The following is a 16,254-nucleotide window of genomic DNA, read 5'->3' on the forward strand; positions in this document are numbered from 1 at the left end:
CTAGGTGACATTATACGCAAATACGGTGTTAGCTTTCACTGTTATGCTGATGACACCCAACTCTACATGCCCCTAAAGCTGACCAACACGCCGGATTGTAGTCAGCTGGAGGCGTGTCTTAATGAAATTAAACAATGGATGTCCGCTAACTTTTTGCAACTCAACGCTAAGAAAACGGAAATGCTGATTATCGGTCCTGCTCAACACCAACATCTATTTAATAATACCACCTTAACATTTGACAACCAAACAATTAAACAAGGCGACTCAGTAAAGAATCTGGGTATTATCTTCGACCCAACTCTCTCGTTTGAGTCACACATTAAGAGTGTTACTAAAACGGCCTTCTTTCATCTCCGTAATATCGCTAAAATTCGTTCCATTTTGTCCACAAGCGATGCTGAGATCATTATCCATGCGTTCGTTACATCTCGTCTCGATTACTGTAACGTATTATTTTCGGGCCTCCCTATGTCTAGTATTAAAAGATTACAGATGGTACAAAATGCGGCTGCTAGACTTTTGACAAAAACAAGAAAGTTTGATCATATTACGCCTATACTGGCTCACTTGCACTGGCTTCCTGTGCACCTAAGATGCGACTTTAAGGTTTTACTACTTACGTATAAAATACTACACGGTCAAGCTCCTGCCTATCTTGCCGATTGTATTGTACCATATGTCCCGACAAGAAATCTGCGTTCAAAGAACTCCGGCTTATTAGTGATTCCCAGAGCCCAAAAAAAGTCTGCGGGCTATAGAGCGTTTTCTATTCGGGCTCCAATACTATGGAATGCCCTCCCGGTAACAGTTAGAGATGCTACCTCAGTAGAAGCATTTAAGTCTCATCTTAAAACTCATTTGTATACTCTAGCCTTTAAATAGACTCCCTTTTTAGACCAGTTGATCTGCCGTTTCTTTTCTTTTCTTTTCTACTCTGCTCCGGGGTGGACCGCTAGCCTGTCCATCAGATGGGGACATCTCTACGCTGCTGACCCGTCTCCACTCGGGATGGTTCCCGCTGGCCCCACCATGGACTGGACTTTCGCTGATGTGTTGGACTTTCACAATATTATGTCAGACCCACTCGACACCGAGGATGTCGTTGTGGCTTGTACAGCCCTTTGAGACACTTGTGATTTAGGGCTATATAAATAAACATTGATTGATTGATTGATATATTAGTCATACTTGCCAACCTTGAGACCTCCGATTCCGGAAGGTGGGGGGTGGGGTGGGGCGTGGTCGGGGGTGGGGCGGGGGTGTGGTTGGGGGCGTGGTTAAGAGGGGAGGAGTATATTTACAGCTAGGATTCACCAACTCGAGTATTTCATATGTATTTCATATATATATATATATATATATATATATATATATATATATATACATATATACATATATATATATATATATGTATGAAATACTTGACTTTCAGTGAATTCTAGCTATATATATATATATATATATATATATATATATATATATATATATATATATATATATATATATATATATATATATATATATATATATATATATATATTTATTTTATTATACATATAAATAAAAGAAATACTTGAATTTCAGTGTTCCGGAGGCTATCCAGTAGATGGCAGTATTGTCCTGTTTAAGAGTGTCACGACATTGCTGTTTACGGCAGACAAACTGCTTTACGGTACACTAAACGTGACCGCTGTTGTTGTGTGTTGTTACCGCGCCGGGAGGACGTTAATGAAACTCCCTAACAATAAACCCACATAAGAAACCAAGAACTCGCCCTCGATCATTCTACAGTTATAACGTGATTGGGCAGGCACGCTGTTTATATCGTGGGAAAGCGGACGTGAAAACAGACTGTCGCCGCTGTCCCCACTCAGGTCCGCATTGAGCTGGAGGGAGCGTGGCCTCCAGCTCCGGCTGAATTCCAGGAGTTTATCGGGAGAAATTTTTTTCCGGGAGGTTATCGGGAGAGGCGTTGAATTCCGGGAGTCTCCCGGTAAAACCAGGAGGGTTGGCAAGTATGACATTAGTACCAGTGTATAAATGATACTAACGTGATCAGGTTGATATTTGTCTTTTTCTTATTATTACAAAATCTTTTTTTTGGTCGTTTTTGTTATTGTTTACAAAGTAAGTAAGCCTTTGAGGGCCAAACCTGTGATGATCCGTTTCCCGGATGATGTTTTGTTTTAGTTTAAGACTCTCTTGGTTCTGTTTCAGCACCCCTGGGTTTGTGTTTCTTGGTTGCCATGGGTGCTGATTATTTTCACCTGCCTCTGATTAGTGTTCCGGACGTTCACCTGCTCCCGGGCACTAATCAGAGAGCTATTTATTCCTGCCTTTCGCCACACTCTGTCTGGCTGTTTTGTTTGCTTCATGCAACATTGGTTATCCTAGCGTCTTGTTCCTGTTCCCGTGCTTAGCTCTACCCTAGCTTCCCGTGCAATTTCCACGCTTTTCTGTTCTTGTTTTCTTTGCCAATTTATGAAAATAAAGAATTTTTTCTACCTGCACGCTGTTTCGGGAGTTCTGTCTGCATAACCATACGACCCCCAAACCGTAACACAAACCCAATTATTGAAATGGGAGCCAATAGTAGTTTTTGCTTTTGTTTAACTATTGTGCACAATCCACTTTATCTTGTGAAAAAAAGTAGTATGTATCATTCAATACCAACATTTAATACATTTGATTTACAATCATAATAGCATATTCTAAATTTTATAAGATAATCGTAATAAAAACTTCAGTTTTCTTTAGTTATGTGCAATAAAACATTTTCACTTCTAAAATTTACTGTCACAGTAGCGAATCCGGACTCAAAATCAGATGGGGATCAGTGGCTAAAAATGACGATCGGGGCTAGAGACTTATACTGAGTACCGATATCTTTTGGTGCCTAATTAGGCCGGGCTAATAATACAGCCAGTTTATTATCCAGCTGACCGTCGTTATTACGACACGCTGTCACATTCACTTGAGGTGCTGCTGCTATGCATTAAAAAAAGGCACGGGTAGATGATAATCATCTTGGAGAAATCACAAATAAGGCAGCAACACCGCACTAAAGATCGTGACAATATTTCCTCCTCAAAAGTCCCTCAAACTAAAGTCACGCACACTAATAAGAGTTGGTGTCAGTTTGAAGTGAACGCGATTTACTCACGACCATGGCTACCGAGCTTTATCAACCGTCCTTGTGGCGATCCAGTAATCCACATGCCGATTTTAATCCAATCAGTAAAACACTACAGTGATAATAATCCGTCAAAACACACCTTGCTTAAATGCACACCCGCCTGACATGCTAATTGTTTGTATTGATTTACATGATATATGTAACAGTCAGTGTTCTGCGTTGTGTATCTTCTTAGTGAGGCGCACATTTATTCACCTTTTTTTGGTAAAAAACAAAAACAGGGCGTCACACACAGTCCACGGCAAACAGAATCCCTCTCCACAGCTCCGAGCGTCAGTGCTCACTCAAATCAATTATATATGTTTAAACGTGGAAATGGAAATAACAATAATAATAATAATAATAATAATAATAATAATAATAATGGTAAAAAAAGCATAATAGTCTCAAATAAATTAATTAAATAAAACACAGTATATAAAATATATACTTCAGCAAATAACAATATATTAAGAAAAATAATCCTTAAATGTGCAGCAATACACCTCATCTTTCCCACCCACATCAATTCTTTTTATATTTTTTATACAATAAACCATGCCAAAAAAACTCATAACAGACATACCTTTTTTTGGAAAAAAACAAAAACAGGGCGTCACACAGAAAAAAATACACACTCATATAAATGCTGCAGCGGCACACAAGATGTCCACACAGACACACAGCAGAGCCCCTGACCCGTGCACAAACTCATGAGACAGGAGACCCCGCAACAACTGCCGCTAGCAGTAAGCTAATCAAGCTAACCCACACATCCTTTAGCATACAAAAGTTCGGTTTTTTCAACAATTCAACAACCATTCGGGAATTCAACACACATGCACACCAACAAGTCACAAGACAGTGCGCATTCCCACAAAACACTTTTAAAAGCGACAACCAAAAAGTTTATAAAAAACAAAAGGAGAGAGACATAAACGTGACTTACCAGCTCCGAGCGTCAGTGCTCACTGAAGCTGGTCACAAAGGTGCGACGCCAAATCACTCCCCAGGGAAACAAAAAGGTATGTAACGGAAAATAATAGAGTGGAACCTATTTACAATGAGAAACACTTTTGGGGAAGTTCACAACAAAAAATGATGTGAATAATTGACCAAAATTAAAATAAAATAAAATACAATTTAGCTCGGCTACATATATTTGATATGCCGTATCATGTAAAAGGTCTGTGTTCTGCATATGAACGCCTTGCATAAATATTATTTACAGTTGAGTGTAATTGTCATGGATAGAAACACAGTGATGTGCTCTTCACAAGATGATGACATAACAACTGCATTGCACCTTGCACTGCACACATGGTTGATTTGTTGGAAACTTAAAAAGCAGGTATTGATCAGATACTTCCCTGCTGTGAGATGTTACATGTTGTTAGTGGTGTACAACCTCATATTGAAAAAAAAATGGTAATAAAAATGCATTTTATTGACAGCACTTATATATACAGTCGCGATCAAAAGTTTACATACACTTGTAAAGAACATAATGTCATGGCTGTCTTGAGTTTCCACATGGACATCACATGGACAAAGCTAAGACCTTCTAGAGGAAAGTTCTGTGGTCAGATGAAACAAAAATTGAGCTGTTTGGCCACAATACCCAGCGATATGTTTGGAGGAGAAAAGGTGAGGCCTTTGATCTCAGGAACATCATGCCTACCGTCAGGAATGGTGGTGGTAGTATTATGCTCTGGGCCTGTTTTGCTGCAAATGGAACTGGTGCTTTAAATGGGACAATGAAAAAGGAGGATTACCTCCAAATTCTTCAGGACAACCTAAAATCTTCAGCCCGGAGGTTGGGTCTTGGGCGCAGTTGGGTGTTCCAACAGGACAATGACCCCAAACACACGTCAAAAGCGGTAAAGGAATGGCTAAATCAGGCTAGAATTAAGGCATTCCCAAAGTCCTGACTTAAACGTGTGGACAATGCTGAAGAAACAAGTCCATGTCAGAAAACCAACAAATTTAGCTGAACTGCACCAATTTTGTCCAGAGGAGTGGTCAAAAATTCAACCAGAAGCTTGTGGATGGCTACCCAAAGCGCCTTATTGCAGTGAAACTTGCCAAGGGACATGTAAGCAAATATTAACATTGATGTATGTATACTTTTGACCCAGCAGATTTGCTCACATTTTCAGTAGACCCATAATAAATCCATAAAAGAACCAAACTTCATGAATGTTTTTGGTGACCAACAAGTATGTGCTCCAATCACTCTATCACAAAACAATAAGAGTTGTAGAAATGACTGGAAACTCAAGACAGCCATGACATTATGTTCTTTACAAGTGTATGTCAACTTTTGACCACGACTGTAGTATTGATTAAGAGTATCGATAAGAAATATCAATATTGGTATCAATAAAATCCTAATGATATCCATCCCTAATGGAGACATCCCTAGTGATAATGATTGGCTGCAGCTGGTCGTGTTTTTTTGGCAACATGACGTGTGCGACAACACTCAAAACACGGTTGAAAAATAAATGTATGCGACTTATGTTTCCCACACCGTGACGGCATGTCAACAGGCTACCTGCTTAGCATTAGCATTCACTTCAGCAACATGTCACTGGAGATGTGGATTAATGTAATTCCGACCATAATGCCTGATTGTTCTGTTATCGCCGACGCGCTTTTGTTTGATCTGGGAAGAAGAAAAAAACAAAAAACGGGAGATTTGTTCGCCACATGCCGTGCTTCCAAGGCTCAACACTCTCAAGGGGATTTATGCCGTGTTGTTATGAATAATTCTCTGTGGATTACATGGTAGCCAGAGGTCACCTGCTTCTTCCTACAAGCAGTACTGAAAGGTAGACACTTTTTGTTTTGTTTTTGCTGTCAGGTCACAACATTTAGTGCAGAGTTGGGTTGTCTCGATACCAATATTTTGGTATCGATACTTTTCTAACTTTTATAAATAAGGGGGAACAAAAAAATTGGCATTGTTGGCTTTATTTGAACAAAAAATCTTAGGGTACATTAAGCATATGTTACTTATTGCAAGTTTTTTTGTCTTTAAATAAAATAGTGAACATACCAGACAACTTGTCTTTAAGTAGTAAGTAAACAATCAAAGGCTCCTAATTAGTCTGCTGACATATGCAGTAACATATTGTGTCATTTATCATTCTATTATCTTGTCAAAATTATAAAGGACAAGCTGTAAAAATTGATAGCTGTATAGCTCGGTTGGTAAAGTGGCCGTGCCAGCAACTTGAGGGTTCCAGGTTCGATCCCCGCTTCCGCCATCCTAGTCACTGCTGTTGTGTCCTTGGGCAAGACACTTTACCCACCTGCTCCCAGTGCCACCCACACTGCTTTAAATGGAACTTATATATTGGGTTTCACTATGTAAAAGCACTTTGAGTCACTAGAGAAAAGCGCTATATAAATATTAGGGATGTCCGATAATATCGGACTACCGATATTATCGGCCGATAAATGCTTTAAAATGTAATATCGGAAATGGATGGATGGATGGTTTCAAAATGATCGGTATCGGTTTCAAAAAGTAAAATGTATGACTTTTCACAACGCCGCTGTGTACACGGACGTAGGGAGAAGTACAGAACGCCAATAAACCTTAAAGGCACTGCCTTTGCGTGCCGGCCCAGTCACATAATATCTACAGCTTTTCACGCACACAAGTGAATGCAAGGCATACTTGGTCAACAGCCATACAGGTCACACTGAGGGTTGTGTATAAACAACTTTAATACTGTTACAAATATGCGCCACACTGTGAACCCACACCAAACAAGAATGACAAACACATTTCGGGAGAACATCCGCACCGTAACACAACATAAACACAACAGAACAAATACCCAGAACCCCTTGCAGCACTAACTCTTCCGGGACGCTACAATATACACCCCCCGCTACCCCCTAGCCCCTGCCCCCCACCTCAACCTCGCCCCCCCTACCAACCCCGCCCCCCCTACCAACCCCGCCCACCTCAACCTCACATGCTCTGTCCCAAATTCCAAGCTGCTGTTTTGAGGCATGTTAAAAAAAATAATGCACTTTGTGACTTCAATAATAAATATGGCAGTGCCATGTTGGCATTTTTTTTTTCCATAACTTGAGTTGATTTATTTTGGAAAACCTTGTTACATTGTTTAATGCATCACAACAAAATTAGGCATAATAATGTGTTAATTCCACGACTGTATATATTGGTATCGGTTGATATCGGAATCGGTAATTAAGAGTTGGAACGTATGGAAACAAGAATTTCAGTTCATCCAGGACAGTTCGAAGGGGAAGGGGTATGTAATTATGTTGCCTGTACATTTTGTAGAACAGACTCCTCCATTGAACACGGTGGCCGAAATGATATACTCACTCATGAACGGAGAAGTTAAACAGGACAATGCTGCCATCTACTGGATAGCCTCCGGAACACTGAAATTCAAGTATTTATTTTATTTATATGTATAATAAAATAAATATATATATATATATAGCTAGAATTCACTGAAAGTCAAGTATTTCATATATATATATATATATATATATATATCTATATATATATATATATATATATATATATATATATATATATATATATATATATATATATATATATATATATATATATATACACACACTACCGTTCAAAAGTTTGGGGTCACCCAAACAATTTTGTGGAATAGCCTTCATTTCTAAGAACAAGAATAGACTGTCGAGTTTCAGATGAAAGTTCTCTTTTTTTGGCCATTTTGAGCGTTTAATTGACCCCACAAATGTGATGCTCCAGAAACTCAATATGCTCAAAGGAAGGTCAGTTTTGTAGCTTCTGTAACGAGCTAAACTGTTTTCAGATGTGTGAACATGATTGCACAAGGGTTTTCTAATCATCAATTAGCCTTCTGAGCCAATGAGCAAACACATTGTACCATTAGAACACTGGAGTGATAGTTGCTGGAAATGGGCCTCTATACACCTATGTAGATATTGCACCAAAAACCAGACATTTGCAGCTAGAATAGTCATTTACCACATTAGCATTGTAGAGTGTATTTCTTAAAAGTTAAGACTAGTTTAAAGTTATCTTCATTGAAAAGTACAGTGCTTTTCCTTCAAAAATAAGGACATTTCAATGTGACCCCAAACTTTTGAACGGTAGTGTGTATATATATACATATATATGTATATATATATATGTATGAAATACTTGAGTTGGTGAATTCTAGCTGTAAATATACTCTCCTCTTAACCGCGCCCTTAACCACGCCCCCCGCCCCAACCACGCCCCACCCCTCACCCCACCTCCCGATATCGGAGGTCTCAAGGTTGGCAAGTATGTTATACATTGGTCATAATTTTAAGTCCTCATGTGTCCAGGGACGTATTTCCTGAGTTTATGAATGTAATATGAATAAAAAAAGAAAAACGTCATCACGTAATCATATCGACTAGATACGCTGTTGTACTTGGTATCATTACAATGTGTGTCAGGTGTAGATCCACCCATGGCATTTGTTTACATTACTACAGTGTGTCGTTTAGATATTCCTGGTCCTGCAGGGATGATACTTGTAAGAAACTCACTTCATTTGTCGCCATGGAGGCGAGGATTATTTAGAGGTAGCTAAAACACTGCCGACTGCGGATGGACGTTAGCCGCTAACTAGCTCGCCATGTAAATTAAGACTCAATTCAGACAAAAGGGTCAAAAAGTCCCCATAAAACAAGGCAACAAGTCGAAGGTGCCAACTTATATTCGCGACGCATCTCCACAGTGGTAACGAAATGGAGCAAAACAAAGCAGAGAGAGGAAATTCCTGCATGGCACGGAGAGTCAGCGTCTAACGACACCACGCAGAGATAAGCGGGGATGAATTCTACTGAGAGAATGTGTTATCGGGGACGCCGCTATGCGCTGACATTAAGGATAATCACATCTATCAGCGCGCTGCCAAACATCCCCGAGTGAGCAGAACAAAGCCTGCACGCTCTCTTGAAGCTAAGGTTGCAGGATGATGATGATGATGATGATGATGTACTTGTCCTGGGGTGCAAATGATCCCAGAGCAGGGCAGATAGACTAGAATCCATACAGAGGGAGATATGGATATCAGCCCGACGGTTCAAGTATCTGCTCATTCCTCAGCGTGATCGCTGTGGAGGAGGAAACGCCGAGGCCTGTCCAAGGAGCGCATAATGAGCTGTCTGCAGATAAAATGCGTGAAGTGTTGGAGGTACAAACGCAGGATGGATGATGCCGCCCTTGTTTTGGCGAGGTCTCCTCAGATTGTTCCGCTTTTAAGGATACCTTTCCACCACGTCAATAATGATGTGGTTTTACTCATAACAATACGTTTTCTGCACTCCAATCCAAAGCATCCGTCTCCTCTCCATGCAACACTTTGGTTTGATCTAACATTGTGTAAAATTACTAGAGATGCCGATATATGCGTTAAAATGTAATATCGGAAATTATCGGTATCGGTTTTTTTATTATCTGTATCGTTTTTTTTGGTTTTTTTTTAATTAAATCAACATAAAAAACACAAGATACACTTACAATTAGTGCACCAACCCAAAAAACCTCCCTCCCCCATTTACACTCATTCACACAAAAGGGTTGTTTCTTTCTGTTATTAATATTCTGGTTCCTACATTATATATCAATATATATCAATACAGTCTGCAAGGGATACAGTCCGTAAGCACACATGATTGTGCGTGCTGCTGGTCCACTAATAGTACTAACCTTTAACAGTTAATTTGACTAATTTTCATTCATTACTAGTTTCTATGTAACTGTTTTTATATTGTTGTACTTTCTTTTTTATTCAAGAAAATGTTTTTAAATTATTTATCTTATTTACTAATTTTTTAAAAAAGTACCTTATCTTCACCATACCTGGTTGTCCAAATTAGGCATAATAATGTGTTAATTCCACGACTGCATATATCGGTTGATATCGGTATCGGTTGATATCGGTATCGGTAATTAAAGAGTTGGACAATATCGGAATATCGGATATTGGCAAAAAGCCATTATCGGACATCCCTAAAAATTACCGTATTTTTCGGACTATAAGGCGCACTTAAAATCATTTCATTTTCTCAAAACTCGACAGTGCGCCTTATAAATCGTACTGAATAATTTTGGTTGTGCTTACCAACCTCGAAGCTATTTTATTTGGTACATGGTGAAATGATAAGTGTGAGTAGATGGCAGTCACACATAAGAGATACGTGTAGACTGCAATATGACTCAAGTAAACAACACCAAAATTTGATATGTTCCATTGAAAATATAAAACATTACACCCGGCGCTCAAAAATCTGTCAACAAGTTTTAGTACGACTTTGGTAAGCGATGAAGCCGGATTGTAGTGTGCTTCAACATATGAGTATTATTATGGTGTGTGTATAAGGTAAGACATATTACCTGGTGTTTTGTTTCGCAATATTATGCAAAAGCAACTGGTCTTACCGTCTGGTACCTGCTAATGTGTATTTGGGATCTGCATAAGTCCTGAAAATGTGCGCGTGTCCGCCTTTGTAGTCCGTAGTCGATTAGCTTCTTCTTTTTCTCTATCTTCTTGTTATGGGGCATTCATCCTCCGCTGTTGCTATTTGTAATATAAAGTAGTGTAAAGTTCTTACTTATATCTGTCAGTAAACTTGCCATGAAAGCGCTAAAACATACCGGTGTAGAGAGTTTACATTATTCACCCAAGTCGGACAGGTTTTCACGGGACACATTTCCGGCGTTGTTATTGCACTAGTGAGCCACGGATGTACTGTACAACTTTTTAAATATTATATCACAGTTTTCGTCTCGTAATAGTACCTCATTTATTTGTAATATTGCTACTTTACACATGTAACTGTACAACTGTTTTCATGTTGTATTACAGTTTTTGTCTCGTAACAATACCTCGATATTGCTACTTTACTCTTGTAACTAATACTTTTTTAACATTATATTACAGTTTTCGTCCTGTAACAGTTCCTCTTTTTCTTGTAAGATTGCTACTTTATTCTCGTAATTGTACGACTTTGTTCACGTTATATTACAGTTTTTGTCTCGTGACAGTACCTCTTTTTCTTGTTATTGCTACTTTACTCTTGTAACTCTAATACTTTTTTCGTAACTGTTACAGTTTTCGCCCCGTAACAGTTCCTCTTTTTTCTTGTAAGATTGCTACTTTATTCTCTTAATTGTACGACTTTTTTCACGTTACATTACAGTTTTTGTCTCGTGACAGTGCCTCTTTTCCTTGTGTTAATGCTACTTTACTCTTGTAACTCTAATACTTTTTTCACGTTATATTACATTTTTTGTCCCGTAACAGAACTTATTTTTTCTTGTAAGTTGCTACTTTATTCTCATAACTATACAACTTTTTTCACGTTACATTACATTTTTTGTCCCGTAACGAAACTTATTTTTTCTTATAAAACTGCTACTTTATTCTCGTAACTGTACAACTTTTTTCACGTTACATTACAGTTTTTGTCTCGTGACAGTACCTCTATTTTCTTGTGATATTGCTACTTTACTCTTGTAACTCTAATACTTTTTTCACGTTCCATTACATTTTTTGTCCTGTAACTGAACTTCTTTTTTCTTGTAAGTTGCTACTCTATTCTCGTAACTGTACGACTTTTTTCACGTTACATTACAGTTTTTGTCTTGTGACAGTGCCTCTTTTTCTTGTGTTGTTGCTACTTTACTCTTGTAACTCTAATACTTTTTTCACATTATATTACATTTTTTGTCCCGTAACAAAACTTATTTTTTCTTATAAAACTGCTACTTTATTCTCGTAACTGTACGACGTTTTTCACGTAACATTACAGTTTTTGTCTCGTGACAGTGCCTCTTTTCCTTGTGTTAATGCTACTTTACTCTTGTAACTTTAATACTTTTTTCACGTTATATTACATTTTTTGTCCCGTAACAGAACTTATTTTTTCTTGTAAGTTGCTACTTTGTTCTCGTAACTGTAGGACGTTTTTCACTTTACAGTACAGTTTTTGTCTCGTGACAGTACCTCTTTTTCTTGTGTTGTTGCTACTTTACTCTTGTAACTCCAATACTTTTTTCACGTTATATTACATTTTTTGTCCCGTAACGAAACTTATTTTTTCTTGTAAAACTGCTACTTTATTCTCGTAACTGTACGACTTTTTTCACGTTACATTACAGTTTTTGTCTCGTGATAGTACCTCTTTTTCTCGAGTTATTCCTACTTTACTTTTCTAACTCTAATACTTTATTCACGTTATATTAAATTGTTTGTCCCGTAACTGAACTTCTTTTTTCTTGTAAGTTGCTAATTTATTCTCGTAACTGTACGACTTTTTTCACGTTACATTACAGTTTTTGTCTCGTGACAGTACCTCTTTTTCTCGAGTTATTCCTCCTACTTTACTTTTGTAACTCTAATACTTTATTCACGTTATATTAAATTTTTGTCCCATAAATGAACTTCTTTTTTCTTGTAAGTTGCTACTTTATTCCCGTAACTGTACAACTTTTTTCACGTTATATTAAATTTCTTGTCCCGTAACTGAACTTCTTTTTTCTTGCAAGTTGCTACTTTATTCCCGTAACTGTACAACTTTTTTCACGTTACATTACAGTTTTTGTCCCGTAACAGAACTTATTTTTTCTTGTAAGTTGCTACTTTATTCTCGTAACCGTACGTTTTTCACGTTACATTAAAGTTTTTGTCTCGTGACAGTGCCTCTTTTTCTTGTGTTATTGCTACTTTACTCTTGAAACTCTAATACTTTTTTCACGTTATATAAAATTTTTTGTCCCGTAACGAAACTTATTTTTTCTTGTTAAACTGCTACTTTATTCTCGTAACTGTACGACTTTTTTCACGTTCCATTACAGTTTTTGTCTCGTGACAGTACCTCTTTTTCTCGAGTTATTCCTACTTTACTTTTGTAACTCTAATACTTTATTCACGTTATATTAAATTTTTTGTCCCGTAACAAAACTTTTTTTTTCTTGTAAAACTGCTACTTTATTCTCATAACTGTACGACGTTTTTCACGTTACGTTACAGTTTTTGTCTCGTGACAGTGCCTCTTTTTCTCGTGTTAATGCTACTTTACTCTTGTAACTCGAATACTTTTTTTACGTTATATTACATTTTTTGTCCCGTAACAGAACTTATTTTTTCTTGTAAGTTGCTACTTTGTTCTCGTAACTGTAGGACGTTTTTCACTTTACAGTACAGTTTTTGTCTCGTGACAGTACCTCTTTTTCTTGTGTTATTGTTACTTTACTCTTGTAACTCTAATACTTTTTTCACGTTATATAAAATGTTTTGTCCCTTAACGAAACTTTTTTTTTCTTGTAAAACTGCTACTTTATTCTCGTAACTGTACGACTTTTTTCACGTTACACTACAGTTTTTGTCTCGTGACAGTACCTCTTTTTCTTGTGTTATTGCTACTTTACTCTTGTAACTCTAATACTTTTTTCACGTTATATAACATTTTTTGTCCCGTAAGAAAACTTATTTTTTCTTGTAAAACTGCTACTTTATTCTCGTAACTGTACAACTTTTTTCACGTTACATTACAGTTTTTGTCTCGTGACAGTACCTCTTTTTCTTGTGTTGTTGCTACTTTACTCTTGTAACTCCAATACTTTTTTCACGTTATATTAAATTGTTTGTCCCGTAACTGAACTTCTTTTTTCTTGTAAGTTGCTAATTTATTCTCGTAACTGTACGACTTTTTTCACGTTACATTACAGTTTTTGTCTCGTGACAGTACCTCTTTTTCTCGAGTTATTCCGACTTTACTTTTCTAACTCTAATACTTTATTCACGTTATATTAAATTTTTTGTCCCATAAATGAACTTCTTTTTTCTTGTAAGTTGCTACTTTATTCCCGTAACTGTACAACTTTTTTCACGTTATATTAAATTTCTTGTCCCGTAACTGAACTTCTTTTTTCTTGCAAGTTGCTACTTTATTCCCGTAACTGTACAACTTTTTTCACGTTATATTACATTTTTTGTCCCGTAACGAAACTTATTTTTTCTTATAAAACTGCTACTTTATTCTCGTAACTGTACAACTTTTTTCACGTTACATTATAGTTTTTGTCTTGTGACAGTACCTCTATTTTCTTGTGATATTGCTACTTTACTCTTGTAACTCTAATACTTTTTTCACGTTATATTACATTTTTTGTCCTGTAACAGAACTTATTTTTTCTTGTAAGTTGCTACTTTGTTCTCGTAACTGTAGGACGTTTTTCACGTTAAATTACAGTTTTTGTCTTGTGACAGTGCCTCTTTTTCTTGTGTTATTGCTACTTTACTCTTGTAACTCTAATACTTTTTTCATGTTATATAAACATTTTTGTCCCGTAACGAAACTTATTTTTTCTTGTAAAACTGCTACTTTATTCTCGTAACTGTACGACTTTTTTCACGTTACATTACAGTTTTTGTCTCGTGACAGTACCTCTTTTTCTCGAGTTATTCCTACTTTACTCTTGTAACTCTAATACTTTATTCACGTTATATAAAATGTTTTGTCCCGTAACGAACCTTTTTTTTTCTTGTTAAACTGCTACTTTATTCTCGTAACTGTACGACTTTTTTCATGTTACATTACAGTTTTTGTCTCGTGACAGTACCTCTTTTTCTCGAGTTATTCCTACTTTACTTTTGTAACTCTAATACTTTATTCACGTTATATTAAATCTTTTGTCCCGTAACGAAACTTTTTTTTCTTGTAAAACTGCTACTTTATTCTCATAACTGTACGACGTTTTTCACGTTACATTACAGTTTTTGTCTCGTGACAGTGCCTCTTTTTCTCGTGTTAATGCTACTTTACTCTTGTAACTCGAATACTTTTTTTCACGTTATATTACATTTTTTGTCCCGTAACTGAACCTCTTTTTACGTGATTGATAGTTCAAGTTTTCGCTACATGAAATGACAAGGTAGTCAATAAGTAAATGACACATAGTGTGTACGTACAGAAGTGGACAAACAAACACTGGTTTAAGTGACAAGATGGCGCTATGTATGGTCCTTGGAAGACTTTCATTCATTTGATAAGTCAAAAAGTTGCTATGTCTGTTTCATGTCCTCACCACCTGAGACCAGGGGACCACATCCGACACTCCCACTCGTGGTCGGTGGAGGTGCGGGCGTACAAAACGGTCATGTGACTTTCCCTCGGACACGCTCGGCGTCCAAACAAGTTTTCATTTCCACGGAGCGACGCTGTGTCTTTTGTTGACGCTGATACGATGTATAAATTATGAGCACCGCGGGGCGCCTGGGGCGGCTCATCAGTCATGCTCGGCCTGTCAGCAGGTAACTGATGGGGGCCCTACGGGCACAAAGGCCCCTTTTAAGCAGAGAGGAGAGGGGGCGGCTGGAGGAGTTGAAGCTGTTGTCGGAGCACAACAGCTGACTCATAGTTAACAGACTCTTGGTGAAGCGTCAAGAGGGCCTTTGTGGCCTTCAGCTCTTCAGGAGTGCGTGTCGTCCGCCTTGTGCTCCGCCGGCGTCACATAAAGGCCCCGGACAAAGTCGTCTTGAAGTGACCACCCAACACGAGTGTGTGAGGGGCCTCTATTTGACAACTGTAATAACTATCATGAGCATGCGCAGATTTAGTCCACAGTAGTGTTGTCCCGATACCAATGTTTTTGGACCGGTACCAAAATGTATTTAGATACTTTTCAGTACTTTTCGATACTTTTCTAAATAAAGGGGACCACAAACAATTTAATTATTGGCTTTATTTTAACAAAATATCTTACGGTACTCTAAACATACACTACCGTTCAAAAGTTTGGGGGTCACATTAAAATGTCCTTACTTTTCAATGAAGATAACTTTAAACTAGTCTTAACTTTAAAGAAATACACTCTATACATTGCTAATGTGGTAAATGACTATTCTAGCTGCAAATGTCTGGTTTTTGGTGCAATATCTACATAGGTGTATAGAGGCCCATTTCCAGCAACTATCACTCCAGTGTTCTAATGGTACAATGTGTTTGCTCATTGGCTCAGAAGGCTAATTGATGAT

The 16,254-nt window shown here is 37.6% G+C and overlaps 1 long non-coding RNA gene across 1 annotated transcript in view; it reads left to right on the forward strand.

Annotated features, from left to right (window-relative positions):
* The first annotated feature begins 4,016 nt into the window (after nucleotides 1–4,016).
* The window catches only part of LOC133654967 (uncharacterized), a 40,114-nt gene continuing 27,876 nt past the window's right edge, over nucleotides 4,017–16,254 (forward strand). The window contains exon 1 of the long non-coding RNA XR_009826916.1: nucleotides 4,017–4,203. This is a non-coding gene — a long non-coding RNA (uncharacterized LOC133654967). The remainder of the gene's footprint in view (nucleotides 4,204–16,254) is intronic.

Source organism: Entelurus aequoreus, linkage group LG08 (genome assembly GCF_033978785.1).
Source record: "Entelurus aequoreus isolate RoL-2023_Sb linkage group LG08, RoL_Eaeq_v1.1, whole genome shotgun sequence".
NCBI lineage: Eukaryota > Metazoa > Chordata > Actinopteri > Syngnathiformes > Syngnathidae > Entelurus > Entelurus aequoreus.